Here is a 12,639-nt window from a genome sequence, read left to right as displayed (position 1 = left end):
TTCCAAAGCGTCATCCACACATCAAAGAAGGTTACCTAGTCCAATCGATGGATCGGGGAACCAGCACACACATTCAAATTGCTGGAAAGCTTTTGAGGTGCTTTCAATTGAGGAATATTGATAAAACAGGGTAAAAAGAGTCAAGCTGTGCAATGTTTCCTCTGGTAATTTTACAGTTATTGAACTGCAGTCATTTACGCTAGCAAAGGTGTTCAAAATAGCCCTGGATTTCTATGGAGACACCTATTCAGAATTTTCTACTGCCCCTTTGACAGTGAAGTACTTTAAACAAATTCAATCTGTATTGTTGTTTAATTGTCCATTCTGCCTCCTCCAGGACCTCATCTCAGAGCAAAAGATGACTTCAATGCACAGTGTTCGAACTTCAACAGACACACAATTGATCTCTCTGACTGCAATACGCAAAACATGATCTATAACCTCTCTCCTGTTTCTTCTCATAATTCACAATCACTGTCAGAGCCAGTATGGCTGAGGAGGGATTCTTATGTTTCCTCCAAAGCACACAGGGAATGTTCGTTTCACACCACCATAGATGTTTTATTTATAGTCAGTTCAACCTACAAGTCCAATATTGCCTTTGAAGTAAATACGGATTTGGGAGCTGATGCTCAAGCATGCTTGGTGGGTTGTTTGCTTGGAATCTGTTGTCAACTCGTGTGACACAATGGGTTTTCACAAACTAGAAGTCACTATTTTGGACTAATTAGTGCCCTAGTTTTCCATTTCAAATTTAACCACTGGCCAACAGGATATAGAAGAGCAGGACAATTTCCTGGAGCATGTTAGAAAGGGAATTGCATTATTTGTGAAAATAAATTATTTTAATAGGTGAGAAGTCCATTGATGTGTCTGTAATTATTGTGGCCATGTTTATTTCAGAGAGCCTCAGCTGGGTTAATTTATATTCTGTTTAACTTCATTTCATTATTTTTTCATTTGTTCGGAAACCTGTTTATCAGTGATTAAAAATATTTAGAAGTAGGCGTGCTCGTTATACCAACACAGGCCCTAGTTTAAAGGTTTTAATTCACAAATTTACATAGGAAAATGAGAGAGAAGTTATGCTAATTGAGGACTTATGGCCTCAGTTTTGTATTCTACGTATTATTCATGAATCCTCATTAGAATAGTCATAATTTAATTAATGTAGCTGTCAGTTTTAAAATGGCCAAATGAAGATGTTGCCTGCTCTTCATCATAGTGAAGACAGTTGGTGATTACAGCATGGCCAAATTTCTCTCATTTATTATCTTTCAAAGTGAGGCAAAACATTTAAGAAGATTCATTTTCAAACACTGCAGATTTGGCTGATAAATAATCCACACACTGGAAAATCCCAGAAGATTAATAGCGTTTGCATCCACTACAGAAATGTATAACACAAACATTATTACATACAATAAAGCAAAAAAATTATAACTGATTAACTGATTAAATAAAATACATATACAGTATACTTCAGCATTATAACTTACATCAAGAAATGGATAAAAACAACAAGAAGTTCTATTTTTGTATTTTACATTAACAGTGTAGGAGTATTATTTTTATTATTATTTTAATAAAATTGCATTTCCTAAGAATGCAGTCGACTTTCATGCTCCTCTGAACTTGATGTTCAGCTGTTCTTTTTAATAGTCAACTTATTTTCAGATCTACTGTAATCAACCCTCTGTAAACGCTGCAGGTGTCACGTAAGGTCATAGACACAGAGCTAAAATTTTTAATTTGTCTGACGAACTGGACTGCTTGGCTTAAAAGACTGGCGTTTTCAGCTCAAGCCTGATACACTGCTTGCACTAACTTTAATTAATCGCTGACACCATTATCTATTAATGTGAAACTGGTTTGTGGAGGCTAAATACACCAGTTGATCCATTCAGGAGTGAAACAAAGAACTGCCTCTTCATTAAATCCATTCCAATTATTTCAAAAACACTAATTCATTCTAAGAAATCCAACCATTGTTGCTCAAAAGTCACACAGCGATTAATTATGTGCCAGGCTCTGTTTAACAGAAAAAGACACAAAATAACTTGCCAATGCTCTGGCTAAAATGCTACTTGCCACTGAGTTCATTCTGGTGGCCATATAATTCTAGGCACATATGAATACCCTTACACTGGTGCAAAGTGTATTTATGTCCCTCAGTCATAAGGCCCTTCCTACATTTATGAATACTACATACGGAAAGCCAGCCCACACACCAAATGAGTGAAACAGGCAGGGTCTCTGAGAGAGGTAACAAAGACCTAACGATATATTAGGTTGCAATTTATACAGCAAGTGTGTTACTGTGAGTGGGATTTAAAGCTTCCAATTGAAGGGAATAATGTATGTAATTTGCAATCTGAATGCTAAATTAGTCAAATCCCCTTCGAGCCTCATGCATTTGAAATAAGGACCAGACTCACATCGCCAACAGTTTTCTCGTTATTCAGCACTGCATGACCACATTTTATACATTTTTCTCATAAATCTTCAATAATTTATAGTTGTAATACTAAAATCTAAATTATGGTCACTTAATTGTTTTCTTTACAAAGTGACATTGTATGGAACATTTTTTTTTTTTTTTATGCGTGGTGAGCAAAAACACAGACTGGAATTCTTTTGAGGGCTGCCCTTTTTTCACCCATAGTTAGGATAATCTGGGTGGATGGGGCTGGATTGTGGATAGCCTGCATATGTAGATAAGAGGAAAGGAGGCAGGACTGGCTTCTGCACTCCAGCAAGAAGCGAATCTTAAGGTACAGGGAAGATTATGGCAAAGAACGATGGGGCCTTTCTCAAGGAGGATGCTGGCATCGATCAAGCTCGAACGGGAGTGTTTGACAAAACCCTTTCATTGTTTCATTTCAATTCTTTCTGATACAGAGTAGGTGTCGCATCTGTATGTACAAGAAGCAAGCGCTTTCAGTGTTACGGCAGCATTTGGCTTTTCGGGCCGTATAATATCAGGGAGGAGGAGTTCTTGCTCTTGTTATTTATCAGAAAAATTAGAAATGGAGGCCTGTGTGGGTCACAGATAAAGCAATCGAGAGCCCCAACATACATAATACTAAGTGCAGATGAATAGAAATGTTTCAGAGCATCAATGGTGTGCACACTGTAATGGTGGGACACGAGGACCGTTTAGTTTTATAATTGATATACATCCCAAGAAATTCATTTTCAGTCATGAATCTAGAGCATACACAGATCATAATGATATGTTCAGTGGAATAATAAAGAGTAAAAAAATTCTAAAAATCTATTATGATGATGATGATGATAATTTAATATTATTATTATGAATTGTTATTACTAGTATTATTGCTGTATATATATATATATATATATATATATATATATATATATATATATATATATATATATATGTATATATATATATATATATATGATATCTCTCATCCTATGAACACAAAAACCACATATAAGAAGCTAAGGTGTGTATTTTTTAAAGTAATAGGCAACAAAAGTATTTCATGGGTCAAAAAATTATCAACTTTCTTTTATGCCAAAAGCATATTTCATAATTAATAAGCTGTTTGAACTAATAAGTTAGACTTGACTTGACTTGGACATGGTATACATATATAAATTTAAATTATTATTATTATTATTATATAAATTATTATATAATTTTTCTCTGTATTCCAGGTTTTTCAAAAATGTTGTATCTTGACTAAATATTGTCCTGTTCTTACAAACTCTGCATAAATTGAAAGTTTCTTTATTCCACTTTCATAGTAAATCAAAGTATTTCAAACTAAGACTAAGAAATCAAATAGCATTTGAACACATTAAACACGCATTTCTTAATGTGTTTAAATTTTCAATGAAAACAAATTAGATAATAATTGTTTATGTGAACCCTTTCTAAACAAGAACAGCTGTTCAGGTGCATCTGACATTTTATTGTATAGATGAAAACACCGATTATATAAATATAGCTGTAATTGGTTTCGCCAAACTGTCGCACAGGATGGTAAATTTTCCAGAAGGGACATGTTTGTACCTAAAGGGTAAGCATTTTTGGTATCGTGAAAGCTACATGACATAGTACTTAAAGTGTACATATTTCAACCTAATACAGCACAAAAAGTGTACTTTAAAAAGGTTCTGCTTTTGTACCTTTATTTCTGAGAGTGTATAGAATATGATTTTAGTTTCTGCAAACTATAAACCCGGAAAAACAACTCAGAGTTTTTAAACAATACTTAGAAGAACTTAATAATTAATAGACTCCCTGCAGACAATCAAATCATCATTTCATATGTGAAATTGCCCCTGCAGCAGATTGAAACATTAAAAATAAACTCAAGGAGGCATTCATAAGGCCCTTATTGATCATCCACCAGGTAAGCTGAGCTATATCAATAATAGCAACTCTTAGAAAAGGTTTTGAATAATGCTAAATGTGAGAGAATAGTAACAACAAAGTCGCCAGAAGCTAATAAATTTCTATGATTTACATATGAAAGAGTATCCGAGAGCAGATGAGGATTTAATAACAGCTCTTCCTCTGAGAGAGTGACTTAGAGCCTTTGCAGTGATTTGTTCAGAAAACACTGTCATAGGAGTGTTTTGAATTCATATTTTGTATTATGTCATAATTCATGTTTCTGCTATTGGGACATTTAGAGTCTCATGGTATAGAAAAAGGAAGGCCAAATGTATGGCCACATTTACAGTTGTCTGTGCACTGACTCTGGGCTGTTTAGTGTCTCTGAGGAAAACACTGTCACTAAAACATTAGCCAACCCTGTGTCCTTACATACATAATGGACTCATCCAGAGCCTCTATCTGAGTGCTCCTGGCATCCCCTTGCAGAATTGTTATCTGAGCCAAGTTTCCAAGGGTAAGAACTTTCTGAAAATTCTGCAAGAAACCACTCATGGTCCTTCTGTAGGAGCCATTTCGTCTGAGAGCACTCACTTGTAAAAAGCAGACCAAGAAGCCTGCTAATGAGGACAGCCTACAAAGACACCATACCTCAGTGTGACACCTGTCTAACTGCACACATCTAAGGATCTGCCCCACTCTCTTATTTATGCATTCATTCATTTAGTTTGTCAGCATTATTGCTTATCAGCATGCACCTGCAAGCACCGCTACCGCCTGAGAAGGCAAGTAAGTCCCATTGCCCAGCCCCCATGGCTTTTTGGGGCCTCACTAAGAACACTTCAATCACTCCCAACCCTCAAAAGGCTACATAGATATCATCAGAGGCTTCCATTCTCAGAAGACTCAAAGGAGGCAGTGCCCTCTCTTCAGAAAAATAACCTATGGTACAAAAAATAAAACAAGGAAAATTTGTACAAAAATAAGGGTGCATTAAACAGTGTAATAAATTTCTACAAAAACACTATTAACAGTTGACATCAGAGATTAAAGTTAGAAGCAGAAATGCAACTGAGGCAGAGTCTTTCTTAAGATCTTCTTCCAGAGTTTTTAATAGATTCTCAAAGGGGGATCATGGAGTTTGGTGTGGTGTCGTCTTGCATCATATCATTATATGGCCTATTATGTTGTTCATGCCATAAATACCACCTCTTATTTCCATATCTGCCAAACCAATCCAAATGAATAAAGCAAATAGTGGTGTTAAGGAGAAGATGAATTCTGTAAACTATGGCTTACAGAAGCTGACTGATGATCTGAAAATGAGTTGACTATTAGAGGACTATAATTTCCACAAATATTTCTCTCTCACACATATAAAGTGTAAATTAAATTAAATAGATATTGTGTACTTAAGGTGCAATTGTATAAAATGCTTTAAAAACACTTTGGCTTCAATGAATGGACCATTGCTTACCATTCCTGCCTTTTTTTAACTGCCAAGAACATTTTTTGGCAATCTTAAATGTGTTTTTTCAAACACATTTTGTTCAAATAATCACAATAGAACATAAAAAAATTAAAGGGCTTATGGTACCCTGGTTATGCTTATTTCATATGGATTATAACCTAAAATGCCATATTTATTGATTTTATGTTATTGAATTATTCCTATGTTATTGAACAAATATTGGTCATCAAAGTGGCATTTATAATTATACTTTTTGCATGTAGACAAATATCGTGGTGATAAACAAGTAGACTAATCATACTTGATCAATAATAAATATTTGATAAATACGCACATTGAATGGTTTATGGATGCTATTGGATCGCTTATATTAATTTTGTAATAATGGTCTTCTCTTCCACCTACATGTGCATGCTTTGAAGTCTCTGATTATGTCTTTTAACAGTTTTGATTTGTCTTATTTACGACAGACAAAATCTTTATAAAATAGTTTGGACTGTTTCTACCTGTTGCCAGCCTGAAAGTGTTTTTAAAGCACTCGGCTGAATACCTGAAGTCAGACATTGAAAAGAATACTCAAGTAGAATCTAATTAAATCTTTAGAAATCCAAATAGTGCTCCACATTCATTGCCTAAAAACCAACGAAGAATACCAACACTGGCAGCTAAATCTCCATTAGCTCTAAGTCCATGCATTATATCGCTTGCACCAGTCCTCTATCAAATCGTGCATTTATTAGAGTAGCAACAACATGCTTTATCAACCCCTCTTACGGTCGTAGTATCTTTCAAACCGAGTGGATACTCGCATTCATCAAACCCCTGGAATGCAGTTACCAGAGCGCAGATTCCATGTGAATTAAATGAAAAGAAAAAGTCAGACTCAGAACTTGTACTAAATAAAACAGATTCCACCGGAAACCTTCACCCTGCTCCCTGTCACTATCAATCAGTATTAACACAACAGAAAAACATAGGACTCATGAGCCAAGTGCACTTAAAGGTTTCATAAAGGCCCTTTGCTCAAAAGCAAGATAGAATGATAAGGCCAAGACTCAAAGGTTTTATTCGCTTGCAATGAGATTCAATTGTAATGTTTGCATGTTTAAAAGATTATAAAGGACCCTATATTGAGTAAATTAGAGGTTATATGTACAAGTGCATAAAGCAACACGCTCTTACTCCCACTTCTGTCACATAAAACGAAAGTGGCAAATAAAAGTACAGCCACAGGTGTGGGCTGAAAAAACTGACCATTAAAAAGCTGTTGCATTCCAAGCCTTCTGAAGCCATCGAGATCTTTATCTACTGAAAAAAGTAGGAACACATGGTGCTGCCTCCAAATGTTATATATAAAGCCATTACTTCAGAGTAAAAACAATCATGTGGCCACTTATACTGAAGGGTCATTCCAAAATGAAGAGCTCAAACTGAGCCACTTCAAAGAGGGCCTACTGTTATCCTTTTGCACAGATTTGGTGGCTGTGATGACTATACTCCATGTGGCTGAAGGTGCATGATGACGCAAAAGAGCTCTTCTTCAAGAAACAGTTGTTTGGCCCTCACACCCTTCAAAGCTCCCACTCCGGGGTAAACTTTGAAGGGATTAGGGCACTACGTTTTTCCACTGGGAACGAGGGATAATGTTTTTTTAATCGCTAAAAATGGTATCACTCTCCACACTCACGAAAGCAACTCATGAAAAAGACACTCTATAGCATGGATTTAATCGGTCACGTAAAAATGCACAAGAGCCTGTGTGACATTTTCACAACCAAAATGATATACAGCTTCTTCTGATGCAACTTTTATTGTATTTATTTTCTATTTTTTTTTTTCTTTTATTTACAGAACAGTGTTGCAGTACTTTTATCAGGGGAAACCTGCCAAAAAAAGATTTACTTTACCCTAAATTGAATGAGATTTTTAATGTGAAAAGCATTGGGCTAGTTTTGATAGTAATGGGTTGGTTTTAGTGCCATCCTCTCCTACAAATTTGCCTCTACAGAATACTTATTCCATGTTTTTCGATAAACTATTATTGTAACTATATCTGCTCACTATATCTTGTGTATTATTTACAGGGCAGGCAGGGGTTACGTGTTCATAAATGTGTATATTGTGTAAATACTTGAAATTTACACTGGTAATCTATATGGCAATATTATTACTCCAACATATAATTTAATAATAAATTCCTATGGGCCTTTTATAATGGCATACTGACGCTAAGTGTGGTTTCTGACAGAAGTGCAGGAGTGACCCTGACACCTAAAAATAACGCCTAAATGGTTAACTCCAGCGCCAATGTGACAAGCGGCCGCCATTGCTAAAAGAGTTGGGAGGAGAACGGCGTAGCAAAGACCCCCAAAAAGAAGCCCATTCATTTCAACAAACTCTCAATCGCTCCCACCTCAGAGACCTGGGTTTTCTACCCTTACAATCCAATTTTCAGCAAACTATGCCATAATGAAGAATGGCTAATGTTTCTTACTGACATCATCTCTCTTTTTCTCCTCCTTCTCTCTCTCTCTCTCACACACACAGAGAGCTCTGGGTGTAAAGTTTCTATTTCACCTCACTCTGAGAAAGACTTGATGAAGCCCGCCTCCTGGAACATTAAGAGAGCGTGCATGCAGTGTACTAATTCTCAACTGACAAAGCCTCACTTCAAAATGTATGAACTCATCAGGAGCGGAGTAAAGTCCCCTCTCTTCCTTTCAATTCCAGTGTAAGGAAAAATTTACAGCTGGAAATTATACTTTATGCATGAGGGAGACATTGAGTAGAGAGAGAGGTGTTCTCTCTCTTTGCATCCTCATTTAAAAGGCCAGTCAAGTTAGTATGAGCTATGAAAAAAGCATAAAGGGAATCTACAGAATCCGTGACCACTAAAATGGATGATGTTACTAAATGTTTTGTATTCATAGTTAAATGTGTTTGTTTGTACTTAATAATATCCAGTGTATCTGAGCTTATATTTGGGGAAGGACAGTCCACATAAAAATTTAATATCATTTGCTTATATAAAGTGCTTATTCTCTTCAGTTAAACATAAATGAAAATATTTTGAATAATATTGTTATCCAAACAGTTGGGACACATTCTCCAAAGATTCATTTATTTTGAGCTTTATAATAAATTTGATAAAAAGTGAATAAATAAAAGAAAATGCATTTAATTTATTTGTCATTATATTTTTACATTATTTTTGCTTTATAATTGAGGTGTTATTATATTTATTATTATATTATATTGTCAATTCATTTTAGTTTAGTTTTCTCAAAACATCAAAGTAATGCATAGAAGTTACTGAATGACATAAGGGTCAGAAAGTGAAGGTATTTAAAATTGGTTCTAACTGTCCCTTTTAAATTAAAATTAATCTCTGAAAAAAATTGCATGGCTGTTTCAAATAAATGGTCCCATAATACAATCCACAGTTCTCCAGGTACAGGGTATGCCTCTACCCTACCTACTCTCCCTTTTTTTACTATTCATTTGTCCTCTTCTGCTGTCTTTGCACGTGATGTTCAATAGACAGGAGGGTCAGCAATCTAAAGAGACACACTAATGCAACCAAAGAGACATGAACAGCGACGGATGGAGGAAAAAGATCATCCCATTTGTCTCCATCTAGCCCATTTCAGCCAGCACGTCCATGCTGCTGTGCTGTCGCCATCTGAATACACCTGTTTGGCAGTAAAAATCATCTCTCCTTTACAGCTGCTCTAATCAGGCGCTTATAATGGCAGGCTATGGTGAAGCGAAGATTTCCACAAATACCACGAAACTCTGAAAAGATACAGAAAGTAGGCAAAAATATTAAGCTGACAGTGACGGCTTCATCAAAGGGCTTTGAGCCAATGACATTTACAGAGCTGAGTTCAGAGAGTTTGCTTACAGCTCCAATCAAACATGGAACGTCCTGTATTTTTAACCGTGGAACAAAGTTAATTGCATATGAGCTGACAGAAAGGAAGAACAGCTGGCAAAGACAAAGATTGCTCAATATGGAGCAAATTGTGCTTAGGGGCAACACTGTAGACTGACATTTCAAAAGCTGATGTTAGTACATTCACCTTTGATGAAACTTACGGTTTAAAAAATGCTTTGTAACCCACTAAAAGCAAATATTTGTGCCCCTTCCAAGAGCGTGTATGATTAGACGCATTTAGAAACTTCTTCTTTCTATGGTTACAACTTTGTCATGCAACGACAGGATAATAAGAATGACGAAGGACGCATATACAGTATGCACACAAATATCACAGCAAAGACAGTAGATGAACTGCAAGGGATGCTGTTTCAAGAAAAAGCAAGAATTTCATGTCATGCATTTGCAGCTTGAACTAAGTGTGCAACTAAAATACACATATCTAAGTTTTGGCAAACTTGTTCAGTGACAAGGAATTATTATGTTATATGCAAAATGCTTATCATTTATCTATCTTTAGCATTGTAAGTATGCCAGTGCTGGCTAACACTCATACACAATTTTCAATCACATATGTGTAAATGGCTCATTCCACTACTGGATTTGATAAGAGAAGCCTGAAGACACAGAAGCATGAATTAATTCCCGCCACCGCCTCTTTCAAGTTGGCAAAATGAAAACTGTCTCTCAGTACATCCAATTACATGTTATTTCATTTTCTAATACTGGGGTTATTTCAATATACTTGCTAAAAGGAAGCTAGATTGTTGCTTGCATTTTTATTAATTTTAATTGATATGATTGAAAATGGATTACAGGCCAATTTTAACAGGCCTTCCTCAAGGACGTGATAGAAGACTCTGAAAAGAAAGAGACAGTGAAACACTATATGTGCCAGCTAAAAAGGAAATGGATATGGATTTTTTTCTCTGCATATCAAATTTATCCCATTATTTATTTCTATGCTGAGTCTTTTTCAGTTGGTCTTGTTTGATTCTTCTATCATAAACAAAAGTTTACCTTGGATAAAAAAACAAAACACATGATCTCATTTTTTAGTAAAATGCTTATTTTATTTTATAGTAAAAATCATGCACATATGTAGAACCGATGTGTCTCTAGTCACTTGATATCAGATTTTTTTCTTTTTAACACTTGTATAATATCTTTTCATTACAGTTTTATAGTTCGCTTTATAGTTCAGCTTCAAAAAGTGAAATTTTTTATGCTTGTAATTAGTTTAAAATATCATTACTTGTCAAAACTGTATTAGGGTAACACATATTTTTTTTTGCTTGTTTATTTTTTTTCTCATTTTAGTGACTATAATAGCACCATCATGCATTTTAAAGTGAGTTTCAAAGGATCTTTTCAAAGTTGGCAGACAGCTGTTTTGTTTTTCTGTATTTTGCTCCAAGAGTTAGTATCTCAGGCCTGTCACCTCAGCCTTTGCATCTCAAAAGAGATACTTATCAGAACCATAATCAATTTGAGACATATCAAATAGGTTTGATGGCTATCTCATAACATCTAGGCTTATTCCAGCTTTACACTGCAGCCTCTTACACGAGACTAAAGAACACAGTAGAGAGGGGAATAAGTGAAGAATAGAAATGTTTTTAATGTGTTATTTTGTGAGAGGCTCTGTCCATAGGAATGTACCATGCAGAATAATCCATTTTTGTTATACACAAGCATCTAAAACCCATATTTCTTTCTAAATCGCTTTCATGACATACAAGGAAACGTCTGCTGTAAGAGCACTGCTTGAAATAATAAGGTCTCCTGGAATTACTACCACGCAAACCGCCTGAGAACTGAAAAGCAAAGCGAATAACCCCATTATAGCCTCATATGGATAATGACAATATGGTAGTAGTTTGGTTAGCGGCAATCACAAAGAAATGCCCCTCAAAAGACAGATAATGACTTCAGAGATTGAGGTGAAAGCAGCTATTCACATGACCGCAGGAGTGTTCTGGACCGCACTGCATTGATTTGTCACCAGGTAGTGGTCATGAGACACCTGACAGATTTTGAAAGATACACGGCCAGTCTGTAAACATCTATGTAATCAGTGGATTCCAATTATTTTCCACTCCGCTTCTCTTTCTAAACTTTGCTTTAAACATTACCGGTCCGACTCAGATTTATTTATAAACACACAGGAATGATGATACAATGCAAAGCGCAACATCTACCCACAGGTTGAAAACAAATAAATAAATAAATAAATAACAATAAATAACAAAAAGCTTTTCTAATTGGAAATTTGGAGCTAGCTTATAAGTAAAAGCATTAAATGTGTAAGACCTGCAAAAGTAATGTAACACTATAACATTTCCCAACACACACATACACAGAAGACTATTAACGACTGGGGGAGAGCAGGAAGTAAAATGAGCTGCAGGGGTAAGATGAGCCACCCTTTGTTTCCTAGGCAACTCATATAGTTAAAATGCATGTGAGCAGCATTTTCAGTAAAAGGTAATCATTTCATTCTAGCTGTGAAGAAGGAGAGCGACGCATGGAGGCAATTTATGTCCAAAATTGTATTTTTCCATCACAATAAAATAGAGAAAACGAAAAGAGGAACTGATGATTATATTTAGCTGCATGATGCAAGAGCTACACATGATAGATAGATAGATGGATGGATAGATATATGATGATAGATAGCTTAAGTACAAAGTCTTTGATTTCCTTTGCTTTGGTTATTTACTGGTTCATAATAAGCTTTTCACTCAGATAAATTAATCAAGAGTAATGGGCTGTGACTTCAGGAAAACTTGAACGTTGACAGAAATGCCCTATTGACTGTGACTGAATTCTAATTTTTGTATATTTAATGGATTAATT

The sequence above is a fragment of the Puntigrus tetrazona genome, chromosome 6, assembly GCF_018831695.1.
Source record: "Puntigrus tetrazona isolate hp1 chromosome 6, ASM1883169v1, whole genome shotgun sequence".
Taxonomy (NCBI): domain Eukaryota; kingdom Metazoa; phylum Chordata; class Actinopteri; order Cypriniformes; family Cyprinidae; genus Puntigrus; species Puntigrus tetrazona.
This window is presented reverse-complemented; position numbering follows the sequence as displayed.